Source organism: Macaca nemestrina, chromosome 4 (genome assembly GCF_043159975.1).
Source record: "Macaca nemestrina isolate mMacNem1 chromosome 4, mMacNem.hap1, whole genome shotgun sequence".
Taxonomy (NCBI): Eukaryota; Metazoa; Chordata; class Mammalia; order Primates; family Cercopithecidae; genus Macaca; species Macaca nemestrina.
The window spans coordinates 100643166-100663862 of NC_092128.1; the positions used below are offsets into that span (position 1 = coordinate 100643166).

Sequence of the window (20697 nt, forward strand, 5' to 3'; positions counted from 1 at the left end):
AGCCCAGGAGTTCAAGGCTGCAGGCCACTGCCCTCCAGCCCAGGCAATACAGCAAGACCCTATCTCTAAATATATATTTCCTCTATCTCTCTGTGTAGAGACAAATCAAGAATTATATTCACCTAAAGTGGATTACCATTATTTTTAGGTGGGTGTTGATTTTGTTTTACTCTTTTTTTTTTTTTTTTTTGTACTTTACTATATTGCTTGACTTTTGTTTGATACCCGTGATATCTTTTTATTTTTAAATGGAGGATGGGAGGTGTTATTCTAGAAACAAGGTTAAAAATCATTGTAGAATGTGGTGGGCCCCTGGCAGGTGCTGCTCCTTATAATGACATTTGCTTCATAACTCCTATCAAGGTTCTTTAAAATTTCTAGCTTTATCTCACCACCTTTTTTTTTTTCACTGATATTTTTTCTCACAAGTTGCTATTCCTTTATCCACATGAAGCTATTGCTCATCCAAATATTCTATTTTATACAACTCATTAAGTGTTGGGACATTCTTTTGGGGCTAAAAGGAAAGACTGAATGCCAGTATGATACCTAGGGACTGGACTTGCCCAGTGCATCTGAAATAAATGGAAAATCAGGAAAAAAAGCCATTTGGAGTGGTTGACAGTCATCTTACAAGAAGCCAGAAAGACTCTTAGCAACATGGGGATTTTGCACATGAATTGGCTGCAGTTTATCAAAGGAGCTGAAAGATTTCTTTCTTTGTGCTTCTGTGAGTTTGGAAATGAAATGTCAGTCCTTTCTCTGCCCAAGTGAAATTGCTGGGCCATAGAACTTTAATTCAGGATTAGCTTATGCTGATCAAACCCAGCCATCCAGAGATGGCAGATGAGAGAATGGAGCAGTAAACTTTATTCTACATGCATTTGTTTTAAGGACCATTCAGCCTTATGTTCATAGAAGCCCCATGGAAACCCTATAATCTCTTGTGGCATGTGTGTGAGCAACTAAGGACCCTCTCTCTGTGTGTTACACAAGACTTTTATAAAATCCCAAATCCTCAACTTGATTAGCATGAAGAGATGATCACAGGAGTGTGGAGCTGGAAGACGCCTTCATTCATAGTGAGAGTCATTGCAAAAGATTGTTATAAGGATCAAGTTGGGAATTGTGCACAGTGTCTAGCACCGGGCAAGAGCTACAAAAACGGTGGTGGTAATAATAGTCGTTGTTATTGTTTGAAAGGGAAGTATGGCTCCATCATGCCTGGAGTTTACCTGGCGGAATAAGCCTTTCCTTATTTGGTCCACTTGTCCCTGCCCTCACAGAAGATTCACTGCTGCCCCTAGTCTCCCCGCTTTGCACTGTGTGTCATGGCATCTTCAAGAAGAAGACCCTCATCTAATCATGTCTGTATGTGAATGTGGCACTACCTCTTCCTTGCCTGAGCCCCGGAGCCAGCTGCAGTGCTTCACAGCTGTATCCCAGTTGGAGGATTCCAGAATGGCTAACTGAGCATTAGGGTGCACCTGACACTCTCCATAGGACCCCACTCTCCAGAGGACATCTATTTTTCTGCCTTCATCTCCTTCCCTTATTCTGGAGCACACTCTTATTCCTTTGAATGAACTGCATTCTCCACTCTGAGCTCTGGTTGGGCTGCCGGTCACAGTTCCCAGGCCTCTGGCCACAGCAGGGGCATATGATCCAGAATAGGCCCATCATGGGACTTCCCTGGGACTGTGTATTTAGAGACTGGGAGAGAGGATCCCTTTCCCCTACGGTTAAAGTGAGATTGAGAGAAAGAGGATAGGGATATGACATTGAGTCCTGAATCGAATCATGCCTGGGGCCACCTCCATGCTTGCTTTTTCTGGTTATGTAAGTCAATAAGTCCCACTTTATTTAAAGCTCGTTGGAATTAGGATTCTATCACTTGTAACCAAAAGAAGCCTGGTAAGTTTTCAAATAAGTCCAAGACATGCCTTTGGTCAGGTTATCAGGTTTTCTCTCAATGCTTTCCTCCTCTGCATAACATATGGGTATGTTATTTTATAGTGGGGTTAACAGAAGAAAATTGAGAAACATGCCTAAACTGGGGCCAACTGGGGTCCAATTTCAGTTATAACTATTTGGTCTGCTGCAACATCAGGACACTGGGCTGTTAGGTTTTACTTCTTTCCTAAATTACAATAATAATTATGAATACTTGTGTACTACCAACCACTGTGTGAAAAACTTCATATAGGTTCTCACTTAACCCTAAGAGTAGCTGTGAAGTGGACACTATTATTAACCCCAATTATAGGGGAGAAGAAGAAATGTTGCTTGTCTTGCTCAAGGTCGGTGAGAAAGCATGTGGGCAGTAGGACTGTGAGCCCAGACAGGCTGCCCCTAAGCCCACAGCCTTACTACTATGTGGCTATGTCCTGTGATATAAGACAGAGCAGAGGCTGGAATCAGACTGGGAGTCAAATCCCAGCACTGCCACACCCTCACCGTGGGATTTTGAGCATCTCTGGATTCACTTTCTCCTCTGTATACTGAGATAAAGAGATTACACAACCCTGCTCATAAGATTCTTGCAAGGATTAAATGAGGCAAGGGATGTAAATCACCTGGCATGTTGCCTTACTCTCCTGGACAGCCAAAAGTTTGGTGTTTTCATCGTGACCCACTTCCAAGTTTCCTAAGCTTAGCTGCCTGCCGCATCCATGGGTACTCAGCTCCAAGCAGCTCCTCTGCTTCCTTCTCATCTTCCTGGGTGTGAGCATGGAAACCATGTTGGACTTGGAATGGTCAGATTGGACTCCAGTGCTGCCCTTGCAGTTTACAGTCTGGGTCACCTTGGACAAATCCTTTAACCCCTTGATCCTTTGTTTCCTAGTCAGTAAGACTGAGATGGTGTTGTTATGAGGATTAGCTGAGATGACACATTGCTAGCATATAGCACTGTGCCTGGCGCATGGCTAGTACTAGTTACGATAATGGAATGGTTAGGGGACATATGTATCTGTTTCTGACGGGTAGCTAATTCCTTTTCAGCTCACTCTAACTGTACCTAGACAAAAAGGAAATTACATTATCAGAAGGGACATCTTTAGACTGTTCATAAATGTCATCACTCATATTTAATGTCTTTTTCTTTTAAGTTCCTTTTAGTTCTTTGATTTAATCTGCTAAATATTAGGGATTGATAGGAGAGCAAGTTTCTACTTTTTTTTTTTTTTTTTTTTTCCAGATGGAGTCTTGCTCTTGTTGCCCAGGCTGGAGTGCAGTGGCGCAATCTTGGCTCACTGCAACCTCCACCTCTCGAGTTCAAGCAATTCTTCTGCCTCAGCCTCCTGAGTAGCTGGGATTATAGGTGCCCGCCACCACACCTGGCTAATTTTTTGTATTTTTAATAGAGCTGGGGTTTCATCATGTTGGCCAGGCTGGTCTCAAACTCCTGACCTCAGGCAATCCATCTGCCTCAGCCTCCCAAATTGCTGGGATTACAGGCGTGAGCCACCATGCCCAGCCTTTTCTTTCTTTCTTTTTACAATTTCTTACAAGTTTTTATTTTTATAAAGTACTTAAAATATCTCAAATTTCAGAAAACAAGATATTTAATCACATATCCAAACAGAATTCTCTAATATAGCCCCTTATCAATTCCCTGCCTCCAAATCTCTCTCTCATGAGGAGACCTGTCATTGGATTTAGAGCCCACTCTAATTCAGTATGACCCCATCTTGACTACATCTGTAAAGATCCTATTTCCAAATAAGGTCACATTCACAGGTACCAGAGATTAGGATTTAGATATATGTTTTGGGACTGGGCACTGTGTGTGTATGGCGGTGTACACTTGTGGTCCCAGCTACTCAGGAAGCTGAGGCAGAAGAATCGCTTGAACCTAGGAGGTGGAGGTTGCAGTGAGCAGAGATCATGCCATTGCACTCCAGCCTGGGCAACAGAGCGAGACGGTGTCTCAAAAAAATTAATTAATTAATGAAATGAATCTTTTAGAGGAACACAATTCAAATAATAATACTAGATATCATTATACCTAAGAATATGATAGTATTTTCTCCCCAAGATTAAGGAACAAGTAAGGATATCTGTTGTCACCATAACCACTTCTATTCATTATTGAAGTTGAGGTCATAGCCAGAACAGTAAGTCAAGAAGAGACAATAAAAGGCATACAGATTGAAAAGGAAGAAATAAAAACTACTTGCAAATGATGTATATAAAAAAACCTAAGGATTCTGCAAAGACTATTTGAGCTAATAGCTAAATGTAGGATGTTTGCAAGATGGATCAAAGTAGAAAAGTAAATTGCAGCTGGGCATAGTGGCTCACGCCTGTAATCCAAGCACTTTGGGAGGCCAGGGCAGGCAGATCAGGAGTTCAACACCAGCCTGGCTAACATGGTGAAACCCCATCTCTACTAAAAATACAAAAATTAGCTGGGTGTGGAGGTACAAACCTGTAGTCCCACCTACTCGGGACTCTAAGGCAGGAGAATGGCTTGAACCCGAGAAGCAGAGGTTGCAGTGAGCCGAGATCGCACCATTGCACTCCAGCCTGGGCAACAGAGTGAGACTTGGAAAAGAAAAAAAAGAAAAGAAAAGTAAATTGCATTTCTACATACCAACAAAAACAATTCAAAAATGAAATTTGAAAGACAATGCCATTTAAGACAGAATAAAAATCTGTTTTAGTCTGTTGGGGCTGCTGTAACAAAATAGCATAGACTGGGTGGCTTATCAACAATGGGAATTTATTTCTCACAGTTGTGGTGGCTGGGAAGTCTGAGATGGTGGTGCCAGCATGGTTGGGTTCTGGTGAGGGCTCTCTTCCAGGTTGTAGACAGCCACCTTCTTGCTGTGTCCTACATGGAGGAGGGAGCAAACAAGCTCTCAGGGGCCTCTTTTATAAGCACAGCAGTCCCATTCATGAGAGTCCTACCTTCATGATCTAAGCACCTCCCAAAGGCCCCACTTCCTAATACCATCACCTTAGGCACTAGGATTTCAACATATGAATTTGGGGAGAACACAGAGATTCAGACCATAGCAAAATTTGTAATCGGGGAAAATTTAATAAAATATGTGCAAAATCTTTACACACTGAAAACTATAAAAATATTCTGCAACAAGTTAGAGAAGACCTAAAGAAAAGAGCTATACTACATTCATGGGTTGAAAGATCTGATATTGATAAGATGTCAGTTCTCAAATAGATCTCAAGGTTCAGTGCAATCCCAATCTAAATACCAGCAGGTAGATATGACACTAAAAGCATGAACAACAAAAGAAAATAAATAAATTGGACTTTATCAAATGAAAAACCTTTTGTGCATCAAAGGACATTGTCAAAAAAATGAAAAGATAACCTACAGAATGAGAGAAAATATGTGCAAATCATACATCTGATAAGGGACTAGTATCTAGAATCTACAAAGAATTCTTATAACTCAACAACAGAAAGACAACCCAATTTAAAAATAGGCAAAGGACTTCTTGAATAGACATTTCTTTGAAGAAGACATACAAATGGCCAATAAGCACATGAAAAGATGCTCAACGTAGTAGGGAAATACAAATTAAAATAACAAGGAGATACCATTTCATACCTACTAGGATGTCTGTAATAGTAATTTTTAAAATGCAGAAAATGAATATTGGTGAGGATGTGGAGAAATTGAATGTCTTGTCCATTGCTGGTAGGAATGGAAAATGGTGCAGCTGCTGTGGAAGCAGTTTAACAGTTTCTGAAAAAGGTAAACATAGAATTACATTATGATCCAGCAATTCCACTCCTAGGTATAGACTCAAGGAAATTAAAAGCAGAGACTTGAGAGATACTCTTATGCCAATATCCATTGCAGCATTGTTCACAGTAGCCAGAAAGGGGAACCAACCCAAGGGCCTATCAGCAGATGAGTGGGTAAACACAATGTGGTATATACAAACAATGGGATATTATTTGGCCATAGGAAAGCAATCAGGATCTCAAACATGCTAACATGGATGAATCTTGGAAATAGTATGTCAAGTGAAATAAGCCAGACACAAAAGGACAAATATTGTATGACTCCACTTATATGAAATATCTAGAATAGGGAAATTCATAGAGAGAGGAAGTAAATTAGAGATTACCAGAGGGCAGCCAGGTGCGGTGGCTCACACTTTAATCCCAGCACTTTGGGAGGCATAAGTGTGAGGACTGCTTGAGGCCAAGGCCCAGAATTCCAGACCAGTCTGTGCAAACACAGGGCAAATGCAAAACAAAAGCCCTTCTCTACAAAAAATATTTTTTAAGTTAGCTGGATATAGTGGCTCATGCCTGTAGTCCCAGCTACTCAGGAGGCTGAGGCAGGAGGATTGCCTGAGCCCAGGAGTTGGAGGCTACAGTGAGCTTTGATTGGGCCTCTGCACTTCAGCCTGGGTGGTAGTGCAAGATCTTGTCTTTAAAAAAAAGGAAAAAGAGAGAGAAAAAGATTACCAGGTACTGGAGGGAGGAAGAATGGGGAATTATTGTATAATGTTTACAGAATTTGTTTCGAACAACAAAAATGTTCCAGAACAAAAATGTTCCAGATATTGTGCACAACAAATGATGCACAACAATGTGAATATTTTATGTTATCTATGTTTTATGATAATTTTAAAAAATTAATAATGTAATATACCAAAAGTTATTGCATGAATTATGCACTTTGAATTGTATACTTGAACTGTACACTTTAAATGTATGAATTGTGTGGTATGTGAATTATATCTCAATAAAGTCGTTCTAGAAAATACCAGCAATGTTTTTGTAGAAATTGGTGTGCTAATCCTAAAATTTATGTAGAAATGCAAAGGACCTAGAATAAACAGAATAATCTTGAAAATTAGCAAAGTTGGGAGACATATATTAGTGAATCACAAGACTTTCTCTAAAGCTGTACTAATGAAGATGGTATGTATTGGTGTAAAGGTCCATGGAACAAGAAAAAGTTCAGAAATCAGGCCCCACTTATATAGTAGTTGATTTTTGATCAAGATGCCAAAGCAATTCAATGGTGAAAAGATCACTTCAACAAATAGTGCTAGAACAACTGCTTATCTCTATGGAAAAGATAAACCCTACCTCACATCACACACGTGAAATTGTTTGAGATAAATTTTACAACTGAATGTAAAAGTGAAAATTCTGGATAAAGCTCCTACAAGGAAACATAGGGCAGTATTTTTTAGGATACAAAAAGCACTAACTATAAAGAAAAAGATGACAAATTGGACTTCATCAAAACTAAAAACTTTACAAAAAAACAAGCCATAGATGAGGCACAGTATTCACAATACCTGCACATATGGCTGAGAAAAGCTTTGTATCCAGACTCTTACAACTCAATAATAAAAATACCAGAACAAATTATTTAAAAATGCACAATGACTTGAACAGCTGTTTTATAAAAGACTACATACAAATGCCAGTAAAATATGAAAAAGGGTTCAATATCATTAGTCACCAGGGAAATGCAAATTAAAACTAAACTGAGATAGCACTGTATACATCCACTAGTTTGGTGAACATTAAAAGAACAAAAACAACAAACATTGGCAACTGGAATTACCATACGTTGCTAGTTGGAGTCTTAAATGGTATAACCACTTTGGAAATTGATCTGGTAATTTCTTTTAAAGTTAAACTCTATGACCCAGCAATAACACCGCTAGGTATTTTTGCAAGATAAGGAGTTTTTCCGTAATAGCCCCAATGACCCATCTTCTCCTAGAAGATACATTCTGCCTATCTGTTGATAGGCAAACTGTGGTTTGTCTCTTCACTTTGCTAAGTGAACAGATAAACACATTTTGGTGTGTGGAAACAACAGAATACCACTCAGCAATCACAAGGAGAAAATTACTGATAGACAATATCCAGCAGCTTAGATGAGCCCCAGAAACATTATGGTGAGCAAAAGAAGCCAGATACAAAATAGTGCATACTGTCTTACTCTATTTATATGAAATTCCAAAACAGGCAAAAACTAATTTATGGGGCAAGAAATCATAACATCGGTTGCCTGGATTATAAGGATGGGTGTTGAGTGGTAAGGGCCACAACAACTTGCTTTTTTTTCTTTTTTTTTCTGAGGCAGATTCTCAAGGTTTCTTCCTTAAACCAATTAATATGGTACATCTCATTAAGAGATTTTCTAACCTTAACCATCCTTGCATTCCTACTAATTTGGTAATGGTGTATTTTTAGTAGACATTTCTGGAATCAGTTGCCTACTGTTTTATTTAGGATTTTTGCATCTATATTTAGAAATGAGATTGGGCTTTAATTTTTCCTTCATATACCATCCTTATCTGATTTGCCATCAGAATTGTTACACTTTGTAAAATGAGGTGGGCAGTGTTCCCTCATTTTATATTCACTGGAACATTTGTTTTAGATAACGATTATCTGTTCTTTGAAGTCTGGGTATAACTGGTAAACCTTCTGGGTTTAATGGGTTTTATTTTTATCTTAATTTAATTTTATTTTTTTTTAGTATGGAGGGTAGATTTTAAAACTCCCAATTCAAGTTATAAATCTAACCAAAAAAAATGTATTTCTTCTTGAGGAGTTCTGTTAAGTTATATATTTCTAAGAAACTGCAGTTTGTCTATGTTTTCAGTTTATTAATTATGGGTTTTAAGTAGAATTGTGCATAAATGACCCTGAGAACTTACTCTGTGTAGTCTGGACAAGATGCCTGCTAGGACTGGTTGCGCCTTCTCCTAGAGAGAGAGACTGCACCCAAGTTCAGCTTCCCACAGAACCAGTAGCTCCCTTCCTTTGGCAGGAGGGTCTGTGGCTTGCCAGAACACCCCAGGTGTGGGGCTTTCACAGCAACTCCAGTAAACAACAAGCACTTAAATACAAATAACTCATACTAAGCAGTCTGTATGCCTCCCACAAACAAAGTTAATTCTCATGCTGGCACTGGTAGAAGATAGAAGAGCCTGGGGCTAGTGATACCCATGAAATGCAAACCCACTGTGGGTCTGGCTCATCACCCTGGTCCTGCCGTGATTCTCTGTCCAGTAATGGGAGGACAGCGATTCCATCTCAAATGGTAGTTTATATACCATTGGTCATCTCTAATTGCTCACTCTCTCTCTCTATTAAGTGCACTAAAGGTTTGTCGTGGTCGTTTTCACTTTTATTTTGGAATAATTTTAGATGTACAAAATGTTGCAAAGTTAACACAGAATTCCCATATAACCTTCACCCAGTTTCGCTAATGTTGACATTTCATATGACTATGTGCATTTGTTAACAGAGATTAACATGGCTGGGTACGGTGGCTCACACCTGTAATCCCAGCACTTTGTGAGGACTAGTCAGGTGGATCACCTGAGGTCAGGAGTTCGTGACCAGCCCGGCCAACATGGTGAAACCCTGTTTCTACAAAAAATTAGCTGGGCGTGGTGGTGGACACCTGTAATCCCAGCTACTCAGGAGGCTTAGGCAGGAGAAACACTTGAACCCAGGAGGTGGAAGTTGCAGTGAGCCAAGATCGCGCCATTGCACTCCAGCCCGGGCAACAAGAGTGAAACTCTGTCTCAAAAAAAAAAGAAGAGATTAACATTAGTGCAACACTACACTACAGACATTATTCAGATTTTCCTTTTTCTTTTTTTTCTTTTTCTTTCTTTCTTTTTTTTTTTTTAAAGACAGAGTCTCACTTTGTCACCCAGGCTGGAGTGCAGTGGTACAATCACGCCTCACTGCAACCTCTGCCTCCCAGGCTCAAGCAATCCTTTCATCTTAGCCTCCCAAGTAGCTGGGTCCACAGGTGTGCACCACCATGCCTGGCTAATTTTTAAATTTTATGTGGAGATGGGTCTCACTTAATTGCCCAGGTTGGTCTCAAACTCCTGGGCTCAAGCAGTTATTCACATTTCAGCAGTTTTTTCATTAATATCTTTTTCCTGTTTTAGGATCCAATACAAGATAACCACACTGCATTTAATGTCATCCTATTTAATTTTGTAAAACTCAAATTGAGAAAAATTAACATATCATAAAATTTACCCACTTAGCATATATAATTCAGTGCTTTTCATTATATTTACAAAATTGTGTAGTCCTTACCATAATCTAAGTTTAGAATATTTGCATTACCCCCAAAAGCAATCCTGTACTCATTAAGCAGTCACCCCCCATTCCTCCCTCCTATAGCCCTAGGCAACTAATTTTTCTGTTTCTATTGATTTTCCTGTCCTGGACTTTTCATATAAATGGAATCATACAACGTGTGTGGTGTTTTATGTCTGGCTACTTTCACTTAGCACATTTTGCAGATTCATCCATAGCATAGTATTTATCAGTACTTCGTTCCTTTATATTGCTGAATAGTATTCCATTGTATAGGTATATGGCATTGTGCTTATCCATTCACCAGTTAATGAGCATTTGGATTGTTTCCATTTGGGGGTTATTATTAATAATGTTGCTAGAATATTGTGTACCAGTCATCATGTGGATGTATGTTTTCATTTCTCTTGGATATGTACCTAGGGGCACAATTGCTTGGTCATATGGTAACTGTGTTTAACATTTTGAGGAACTTCCAAAGTGTTTTCCAAAGTGGTTGCACCATTTTACAGTCCACCAGCAATATATAAGGGATTCAGTTTCTTTACATCCGCATCAGTGCTTATTATTATCTGCTTTTGTTTTTCCTTTTGTTTTCAATATAGCCATCCTAGTGAGGGTGAAGTAGGTATCTCATCACGGTTTTGATGTGAGTTTTTCTTTTGGTTAATGATGTTGAGCATATTTTCATGTGCTTATTAGCAATTTGTATATCGTCTTTAAAGAAATATCTATTCAAATTCTTTGCCCAACTTTTAATTGTGGTGTTTTCTTATTTTGAGTTTTTTTGTTTGTTTTGATGGAGTCTCGCTCTGTTGCCCAGACTGGAGTGCAGTGGTGCGATCTTGGCTTGCTGTAACCTCTGTATCCTGGGCTCAAGCAATATTCCTGCCTCAGCCTCCCAAGTAGCTGGGATTACAGGCACACACCACCATGCCCAGCTAATTTTTGTACTTTTTGTAGAGACGGGGTTTCATCACTTTGGCCAGGCTAGTCTCAAACTCCTAACCTCGGGTGATCCGCCTGCCTCGGCCTCCCAAAGCACTGGGATTACACGTGTGAGCCACCACACCTGGACCTTATTTTGAGTTTTAAGGGTTCTTTATATATTCTGGATGCAAGTCCCTCTTCATGTATATGATTTTCAAATATTTGAAAATGTTTGTCAAAAATGAATTGACTATTAATATAGCAGTTTTGATTTCTGTAACTTTGTAACAAGTTTTGAAATAAGAAAATGTAATTCTTCCAACTGTGATCTTTTTGTAGATTGTTTTGGCTATTCTGTGTCATCTTATTTTAAATTTTTTTCATTTAACCACTTTTGGTTTTGGGACTTTATTTGTTGTTTCTTAGTTTTCTATTTCATTCATTTCTGTTTTATTTTTATATTTTCCTAGCTTCTACGTTCTTGGGTTTGCATATTTGCTTTATAACTGTAAAAATGAACATTTATTGTATCACCATTAGGACTTTTTTTTTTTTTTTTTTTTTTTGAGACAGGGTCTTGTTCTGTCATCTAGGCTGGAATAGTGTGGCATGGCCATCGCTCACTGCAACCTCTGCCTCTCAGGCTCAAGCAATCCTCCCACCTCAGCCTACCAAGTAACTGGGACTACAGGTGCATGCTACCACACCCAGCTAATTTTGTATGGAATGATACATTTCTCAGAAGTACCCCTGTAGTTAAGCAACACATGACTGTATATAAGTATATATATATTTTAAATCCATGAGTTTAAAAATAGACTCTTGGATATAAGACATAAAAAGCCAACCATATGCTATTCACAATAGGCATGCTTAAAATCTAATGATCTAGAAAGACTAAAAACAATGGAATGGCAAAATAATTACCAGGTAAATATTAATTTTTAAAATTGATAGCACAGAATTTTATAGGCACAGCAGAGGCCAGAACACAATGTAATTATGCTGATATTAGACAAAAAAGACTTTAAAAGTATTTAGGGATAAAGAAAGTCACTGCAAAATGAAAACATGAACAATTCACTAGGAATATTCGACAGTTCTGATTTTCTGTGCAACAACTAACAGCATAATTGACAGAAAGAGATGGAAAAAATGAACAAATTCACTGTCAGTATGGGGTAGACAAAAATAGAATATGAAAGGTTTGAACATGGCGATTTTCATGACTCAGCATATACCAAAAAGTCAAGATTTTCTGACCGCAATATACTACAATTTGAAATTAGTTAACAAAAAGATAACTCCTTACAAAAAACCTTAAAAAATACTTCTAAATGATTCATATGTCAAAAAAGAAATCATAAATGAAATGAGTACATACTTAGCACTGAAAGAGTATGACTACAATACATAATAAAATCTGAGGGATGTAGCTAAAGCAGAACTTGAGTCATTTGTGGGTTTAACTGCACACATTCAAAAAGAAAACACTGGCCAGGCATGGTGACTCATGCCTGTAGTTCCAGCTACTTGGGAAGCTGAGGTGGGAGGATAGCTTGAGGCTGGTAGGCGGAGGTTGCAGTGAGCTATGATCATGCCACTGCACTCCAGCCTGGGTGACGGACCCAGACCCTGTCTGGAAAAAAAAAAAAAAAAAAAAAAAAAAAAAAAAAAAAAAAGCCCATCTCTATAAAAAAAAAAAATACAAAATTAGCCAGGTGTGGTGGCAGGTACCTATAGTCGCAGCTATTTGGGAGGCTGAGGTGGGAGGATTACTTGAGCCCAGGAGTTCAAGGCTGCAGTGAGCTGTGATAGACCACTGCTCTCCAGTTGGGGCAACAGAATGAAACTCTGTCTCTTTAAAAAAAAATTTTTTAACATGTATGCTTAACTTAAGCTTAAAGTTTATCAGTATCTCTACCTTTCTCCTAAAATATACAAATAACCTTAGAACATTTTAACACCAGTCACTTGCCTCTTGTCTGACATGTTTTTGTCATCTGATAGTTTTGTGCCTCCTTGTTTTTATGTCCCTCAAATTCATCATCATTACTATTAGCAGTAGGAGTGGTGTTTTCTACAGTCAGTGGTTGCTCCGGTTTACCCACATTTGCTATTTCTTTGGAGATCATTAGTTCTTGCTTTCTGCATCTTTCTTCTGGTTTTGATTTGCTCCTTCTGGAAGTAAAATGTTCCCATAGTAATATTTTCTGGAAGGGCCTATGAATGGTAAACTCAGTCTTTGCCTAAAAATGTCTTTTTTCTGCCTCACTTTTGAATTACAGTTTAGGTAGTTATAAAATTCTAGCTTATCAATTATCTTCCTTGTATATTTTGAAGATATTTTTCTGTTGTCTCCTGGCCTCTGACTATTGAACACTGTGCTGTCAACTTATTTTTTGCTTTTTTATAGGTAGTCTGTCCTTTATCTCTGGTGGCATTTAGGATCTTCACTTTGTTTTGTGGTCTGCAGTTTCCCTATTATGTCTAGTGTAGATTTATTTTCATTTCTTATCCTTGGACTCAGTGCAGGCTTTTATTCTGCAGATTCTTTCCTTACAATTCTAGTAGAGTCTATGTTATTATCTCTTTGAATACTACCACCTCACTATTCTCCCTATTACTGTTTCTGGAATTTCTATTAAATACGTATTAGACTATCTCATTCCTTGCACCTCATAACCTCCTTTTAACATTTTCCATCTCTTCATCATATTGCTGCATTTAGCATAATTTCCTCAGATGGGACCTCTAATTTACTAATTCTCCCTTCAACTTCTTTTTCAGCTTACAAACTTTTAATTTAATAGCTAGTTCTCATTTCTAGACATTCTAATTTGTTTCTGTTCAAAATATTACCTTTTTTTTTTTTTTTTTTTTTTTTTGAGACAGAGTCTCACTGATGCCCAGGTTGGAGTTCAGGGGCATGATCTCAGCTCACTGCAACCCCTGTCTCCCAGGTTCAAGTGATTCTCCTGCCTCAGCCTCCCCAGTAACTGAGACTACAGGTGCACACTACCATGACTGGCTAATTTTTATATTTTTAATAGAGACAGGGTTTGCCATGTTTGCCAGGCTGGTCTTGAACTCCTGACCTCATGTGATTCACCCACCTCAGCCTCCCAAAGTGCTAGGATTACAGGAGTGAGCCCCACCTGCCCCACTTTTGGGTTTTTTTTTTTTGGTTACAATAGTAGCTAAAACTTACTCTGTGCCAAGCATATGTGTACTTTTCTAAGCACTTTACATATATTAACACACTGAATCCTTACAACAACCCATTGATATAGATACCATTAGTATACCTACTTTACAGATGAGGGACTTGAGGCACAGAAATATTAAGTGACTCACCCAAGGTCACCCAGGTGGTAGGTAATAGTGATAAGATTTGAACCCAGCACTTTAGCTTCAGTTTCTGTGCTCTTAACTACCATGCAACAGTGCCTCTCATGAGGTTTGTTCTTTTCTTGGTGTTTTAATTACATCTTAGGGCTTTAATAATTTTAAACATGTTTATTTTACATTCCCTTTCCAATTGTCATTCTATGATATGAAGTTTTAGGGTATCTTTTAGTGTTATTTATTGTGTCTGCTGACTTTTAAGTCAGCAGGATTTTGTCCTCCTGCATTTCATTATTTGTGTTTGTGAGCTTATCTTTAAAGAAGCCTGTTTTTCTGTAACAATCCCCTGTGACCTGGTTGTAGATGTGTCCCTCAAGAGCAGTTTTGCATTTGCCACAGAAAGATCACCAGATCTGGACCTCTTTTTTGGCTGTTTATCATTTTGGGAGTCATTTATCATCATGGTTCCTGGACCGTCTGCAAACTTGAACCTCCAAATTTGAGGTAGAAACAGACCCTGAGAATTTATTTCTCAGAGGATATTTTTCCCCATCCAGACAGAGGCATATAAATTCTTTTTTGTCTCTCTGTGCCAGTGAATCAATGGTTTTCTTAATCTACTCTTTTCAGGATGGGTGTAGCCTTTTAAAAACTGCTGCAGTTTTTTAACTAAGCCCAGCTGTGGCAGCATCCCACATCCTTACCACTCACTTCCCTCTTTGTTACTGACACACCTGGAGACTTCCTTTCTCTCTTGCCAGTTCATTCATGCATTTAAAATAATTTTCGCTGTATTTTGTCAAGCATTTTAAGGCAGTATGGCAGGAGAGTTTTCAGACTGTTTGCTCATATCTTCTTTTAAGAAAATTAGGAGTCTCATTCCACCCTTTAAAAGAAGTATGATGTTAATTATTTTCTCTTGGTAAGAGTGATTAAAAAATTGGGGATATCCATAGAAGTGTTAGGAGGAAAATGCAAACTACTCATTGTACCACTACCTAAAAGTGGCCATGATTTATATGTTTTCTTCTTTTTGTATTATATGTGTTTAGATATACATATACATATATGTGTGTGTATACATATGTACTATATAACTTGATTCATGTGTGAATATCTGCTTATGTGTGCGATTTTTCACCTAAAGTGTATTGTATTTTTCTTACATCATTAAAATTCATTGAAGAACAAACAACTGAAGAAAAACTTCTGTCTTAGAAGCATAAGGATAAAGGGGGGCATCTTCCTGCATATATTTGATTAGCTGTTCTGCAAATCTACACTTCTGCACCTAGAAATAAAAAAGGGACTAGCTGCACTAAGAGCCCTAGAATCCTAATTACCATTGTGCTGCTGATAGATGCCTTACATTTAAAGCAAGATCATTTGTTTCTCTCCCACAGAAATGATTTTCATTGACTATTCTGAATAACTTTATATTTCCGGTCTCCAATTTGCTGCAACTAAATCTTTACTACTCCCCCATTCTAGCTTTCTTGTTGAAATTTCTCTCTGAGCAAAGCCTGGAATGTCTGAAGTCATTCCCCAACACAGTTGCTAGAGATGGGCTGTGAAATAACAGAATTTAGCAGCAAGTCTCTCCACAGGCCAGTGTATAAAAAGGATCTGAAATCTAGGCTGGGAATGACAAGTATGCTAGAGGGAATGGCACTCCCCTGCCCGCCTTCCAAAAGCAGTTTGGCTTCAGGAGAGTGGGTGTGTGTTTCACTTGGTCTTGCAAATGTAGGTCTAACTTTGTCACCGCCTTTCCGTCTGCCCTCCAGCATCTGTGCCCAGTTGACGTAATGACTGTGGAAGGCAGATTGAACACTATTGAGAAGACAGTCTGGAAATTGCGAGAGGCAGGCAGGGTCAAGGATGGAAAGCATTCTTGGGAGACTGGGGCTCTCAGCTCACAGTAATTGAGAAATCGATTCAAACCCATGGCATACAATGAAATTATATGCGTGTGTGTGCATTTTCTAGAAGTTACCCCATGGCCCTTCCAAGTTAAGTTAGCACTATACAATGTCTTGGCCAAATGAATTTGAGCTCCAAGTTAGGTACTTGAGACTCAAATTAGTTCCAAGATAGTTTCTTAAAATTTATAGTAGAAATAATAGCCTAAAAATGTAATTTATTAAAAATTAAATTAAGGGCCAGGCACGATGGTTCCTGCCTATAAACCTAGCACTTGGGGAGGCTGAGGTAGGAGGATTGCTTTAGCTCAGGAATTTGAGACCAGCCTGGGCAACATAGTGAGACCTCATCTCCACTAAAATAAAAAATTAGCCAGGCATGGTGGCACACACCTGTAGTCCCAGCTACTCAGGAGGCTGAGGCGAGAGGGCCACTTGAGCCCAGGAGTTCAAGACTGCAGTGAGCCATGATCATGCCACTGCACTCCAGCCTGTGTGACAGAGCAAGACCCCCCTCCAGAAAAAAATTAAAATCTTTAAAAAATAACAGTTTTGATTTACAACTACCAGAATTTATGAGAAAAAGAATTTTAAGTTTCAAAAGTTTAATGTGTACACTAAAAAATGAAAGCACAAAGCTTACGTTGCCAATAAGATACTAGAAACAGATTAGAAGTATAACTACACAACTCTACTTCCTGCAGATTAAAGTTTGCCAAGACTTTATTTATATTTTTATTTTTTTAAAAATTTAAAAACTGAGATGTTGATTCATTTCTAACAGGGACACACAAATGTCTGATGGTAGCCCGGAAGGGCTGTCACTCAGAATCAGGTGGGTGCAGAGTGGCGTGCAGGAGATGATGACCTAGCATGAGACAGGATGCATCACATCTGGGTGACGCCTCTCTCCAGGGAATCAGCCTGGACTAAATGCCTCTCCTGGGTCAGGATGCCCCGCATGCCCCGAGATGCCTTCTGGAGAGAAGGAAGTATGTGAGAGTATCCTGAGTTAAGTGAGACCTAAAAGGCCTGAGAAAACCCTGAAATGACTGAGTCTATCTAGAGCTTATTTGATTGTTTTTCTGCCATCAGATAGAATGAGATCTCAAAAGACAAATTAAATTATATTACAAGAAAATAAAACTCAATCGCTTGCCTATTTGAGTTTGTGGCCTGTGAAAATCTTGCCCACCAAACTACGAGAAGCAACATGAGGGGCTTTATGATAACTCTGCAGGTAGGTGGGCATCTCATGGAATCCAAGGGGAAAGGCATGGGCTAGGCTGAGAAAGGACTAGAACCAGGAGCTGAAAGTCATTGGGATCTTTTCTCAGCTGCCATGGCTGCATATCTGTTTCTGTCTTCTCTCTCTGAGGCCCATCTTTCTCCACGTCTCCCATTCATCTGACAGAATATAGTGGCATCAATGCCTAAGTTACGTGACACAGTTTTAGCCACATGCAGATTCTACCTTTCTGTATCTTGGTCTCATTCCCAAATTCTTGGACAAGAATCTGATTGGCCCACTTAAGTCCCATGTCTGTCTTCCTCCATTCAATCAATGGTGGCCTGAGGGGCATTAGCCCATGGTACAGATATGACTGCTGTGGGTTTATCACCTTGGGTCAGGGGACAGTTCCCAGGTAATTGGAAATGGCTGTGAGCTGGGAGGACACCCCAAAAGATGATGACTTCTCAGTCACTATGGGACCTATCCCTCACTTTTCCCATCTAGAAAATAGAAGGAATAATATCTATAATATTCCTAATTTTAAGTGAAGGCAAAGGGAATTAACATGTATTGACTTCTCTCCATGTAGGAAGTCAACCAGCTTAGCGCATCCTGAAAACAACCCTAAGAGGTGGGCATTTTAATTTCCTCCTTTATAGATAAGAAAATTGATGCATGTGGAGGTTAAATACCATAGCTAGTATATGAAAGCTCAGATCTAAACCCAGACAGAACCTGTGCTGCAGCCCTGGAAGCAGCTGTTAAGATTGAGATAATGTCTCAAAGCCGTGCATTACATTCTCAGCTATTAAGAAACTGCCGAGGACAGTATCTTACATGTAATAAATGCTCAGAATTGGAAGTCTCATTAATAAGAGCACTCTCCCTTCAATTGCAGCGGAAGTCTTATCACAGAATGTTTTGCTCACATTAATCCACCAAACACCTCTGGGAAGTGGGCACCCATCTCCTTTGGAGAGGTTTCTGCCAAGACACATTTTATTACAATGAAAAGGGAGATGAAAACAGCCGCTTATACCTCTTTTAACTGTAACTGACCTTCAGCCACCATTTTGCTGCAATGGATTTGAGAGCTTCCACCTGCTTCATGTTGAGGTGTGAATTTGTCACCTTAGGAACCTGTTGTCACAGTCTTTAGGATGTATTTATGTGCTCTGATCTTCTGGCCTCCTGATGCTAAATATAACTCTTTTTTATTGGTACTGAGCTGATGTACAAAACTCAGGCTCTTTTTGTGAATGTTTGCTGAATGAGAGATTTGTTAACACCTACTGTATTCTCAGCTCTGAGAATATTAAACCCCTAAGATACAATGCAAGCCTCTGAGAGCAAACAGTCTTCTCTGTGCTATCAAAAAGCTAAGAACTTGGTCATTAGGGAATTGGAAATCAAAGCCACGATGAGATACCTCTTCATACTCAGTAGGATGGCTATAATACAAATAATTAAAAAAACAAACAAAAAACCAGAAAATAATGTGTTGGCAGGTGTTAAAGGAAAAATCTTTAGACAAATTAAATTTAACAGAGTTTAACTGAGTAAACAACAATTTGAGAATGGGGCAGCCTCTAGAATCAGGGCTGCTACGTGGTTGGCTAACATTTACGGACAGAAAAGGGAAAGTAATGTACAAAAAGGCAGAAGTGAGGTACAGAGACAGCTGGATTGGTTAGCTCAGGGTTTGCTGTATTTAAATACAGTTTAAACAGTTGGCTGCCTGTGATTGGCCAAACTAAGACCTGTAAAGGAAAGCAACATGCCTGTGATTGGCCAGAACTCTGCGATTGGTGCAAGTGTAGGTTACAACAGTCTGTTTACATATCCAATTAGGTTCCAGTTAAACATTTAGGCTGAACTGAAACATGTAAGGAGGCAGCTTCATGCTAAACTTAATTTAACACAGTGATGTGGAGAAATTGGAAAAAAACACAACTAAGAACCAATTTTAAAGTCACCAGTCAGGTCTAGTTTGGGTGAAATTAATGCATGTTCACTTGAGAGCATTAGTTGAAACTTCCTGTAATTCAATTGGCTTGATTGGTGGCCAACTTGCTTTCGTTAAAGATACAAATAAGGGACTTCAAACACCGTAAGTAGGTTTCTGGTCTGCTTCTCTGAGCATTAGTACCACAGGTAGAATGATCATGTAATTGATCATCCAAACTGTGACAATTATTTCCAAGACAAATGCTAAAACAAAAAGGACACTGGGACGATAGGCCAACCCATGGCTGCCTTTGCTGGAGAAACACCAGTAACATATTGACAACCAGAGAACTGACTTTTTCTTTACCAAATCAATCATGGTAGATTTTACCATTAATCTGTTTAACCTGTGGGAAAAATGTAACAATGGCCCAATGACTGAACCAAAGGATACATACTGTGATTTACTAGGAAGCAGCAGTGGCAGGGTTCCACACGAAAAAATAGGTATCTTTTTCTCTTTTTCAGGTCTGCCTCTTCTTTGACCCATGCATGCTACCGTTTTCTTCCATGGGAGGTTGGTCAGAAAGTGGCAGCTCAGGGTAGATGTCAGGAAGACAGTAGTCAGAAACAGACCCAGAGAGGGATTTGGGCCACTGTGATAAGAGAGGAGTGGTTAAAGGTATGACGAATTTACAGTTTATTGGCTGGGCACGGTGACTCATGCCCGTAATTCCAGCACTTTGGGTGGCTGAGGCGGGCGGATCACTTGAGATCAGGAGTTCGAGACCAGCCTGTCCAACATGGTGAAACTCCTTCTCTACTAAATATACAAAAATTAGCTGGGTGTGGTGGTGGGAGCCTGTTATCCCAGCTATTTCGGGGGCTGAGGCAGGTGAATCGCTTGAACCCAGAAGGCGGAGGTTGCAGTGATCAGAGATTACACCACTGCACTCCAGCCTGGGCGACAGAGTGAGACCCCGTCCAAAAAAAAAAAAAAAAAAAAAAAAAAAAACCTACAGTTTATTGATTTCCTTTTCTTTACAAGGAAAAACAGTTGGCTGCCTTCATGTGTGACTTTTAATCTTGTATCTCTGCCCAGAGGCACATTTTGGAGATGATGCTGTTTAAATTTCCAAATCAATAAATAATCAGGGTCAAAGATCCAAAACTAGCAAATTGCTATTTCCAGGAAAAGATGCTGGCCTTGTCAATGTGATTCTGTCCTGC

At 39.2% G+C, this 20697-nt stretch overlaps 1 protein-coding gene and 1 long non-coding RNA gene across 3 annotated transcripts in view; one reads left to right on the top strand and one right to left on the bottom strand.

Moving 5' to 3' along the window:
- The window catches only part of LOC105475799 (pleckstrin homology domain containing A8), a 137357-nt gene that overhangs the window by 107974 nt on the left and 8686 nt on the right, over window positions 1-20697 (top strand). The gene's annotated exons all lie outside the window — the stretch shown is intronic.
- Window positions 4707-20278, bottom strand: LOC139362835 (uncharacterized). Its single transcript, XR_011622272.1, has 3 exons — window positions 19926-20278; window positions 5582-5719; window positions 4707-4837 (listed from the first exon to the last, which is right to left on the bottom strand). It is a non-coding gene; the product is annotated as an uncharacterized lncRNA (long non-coding RNA).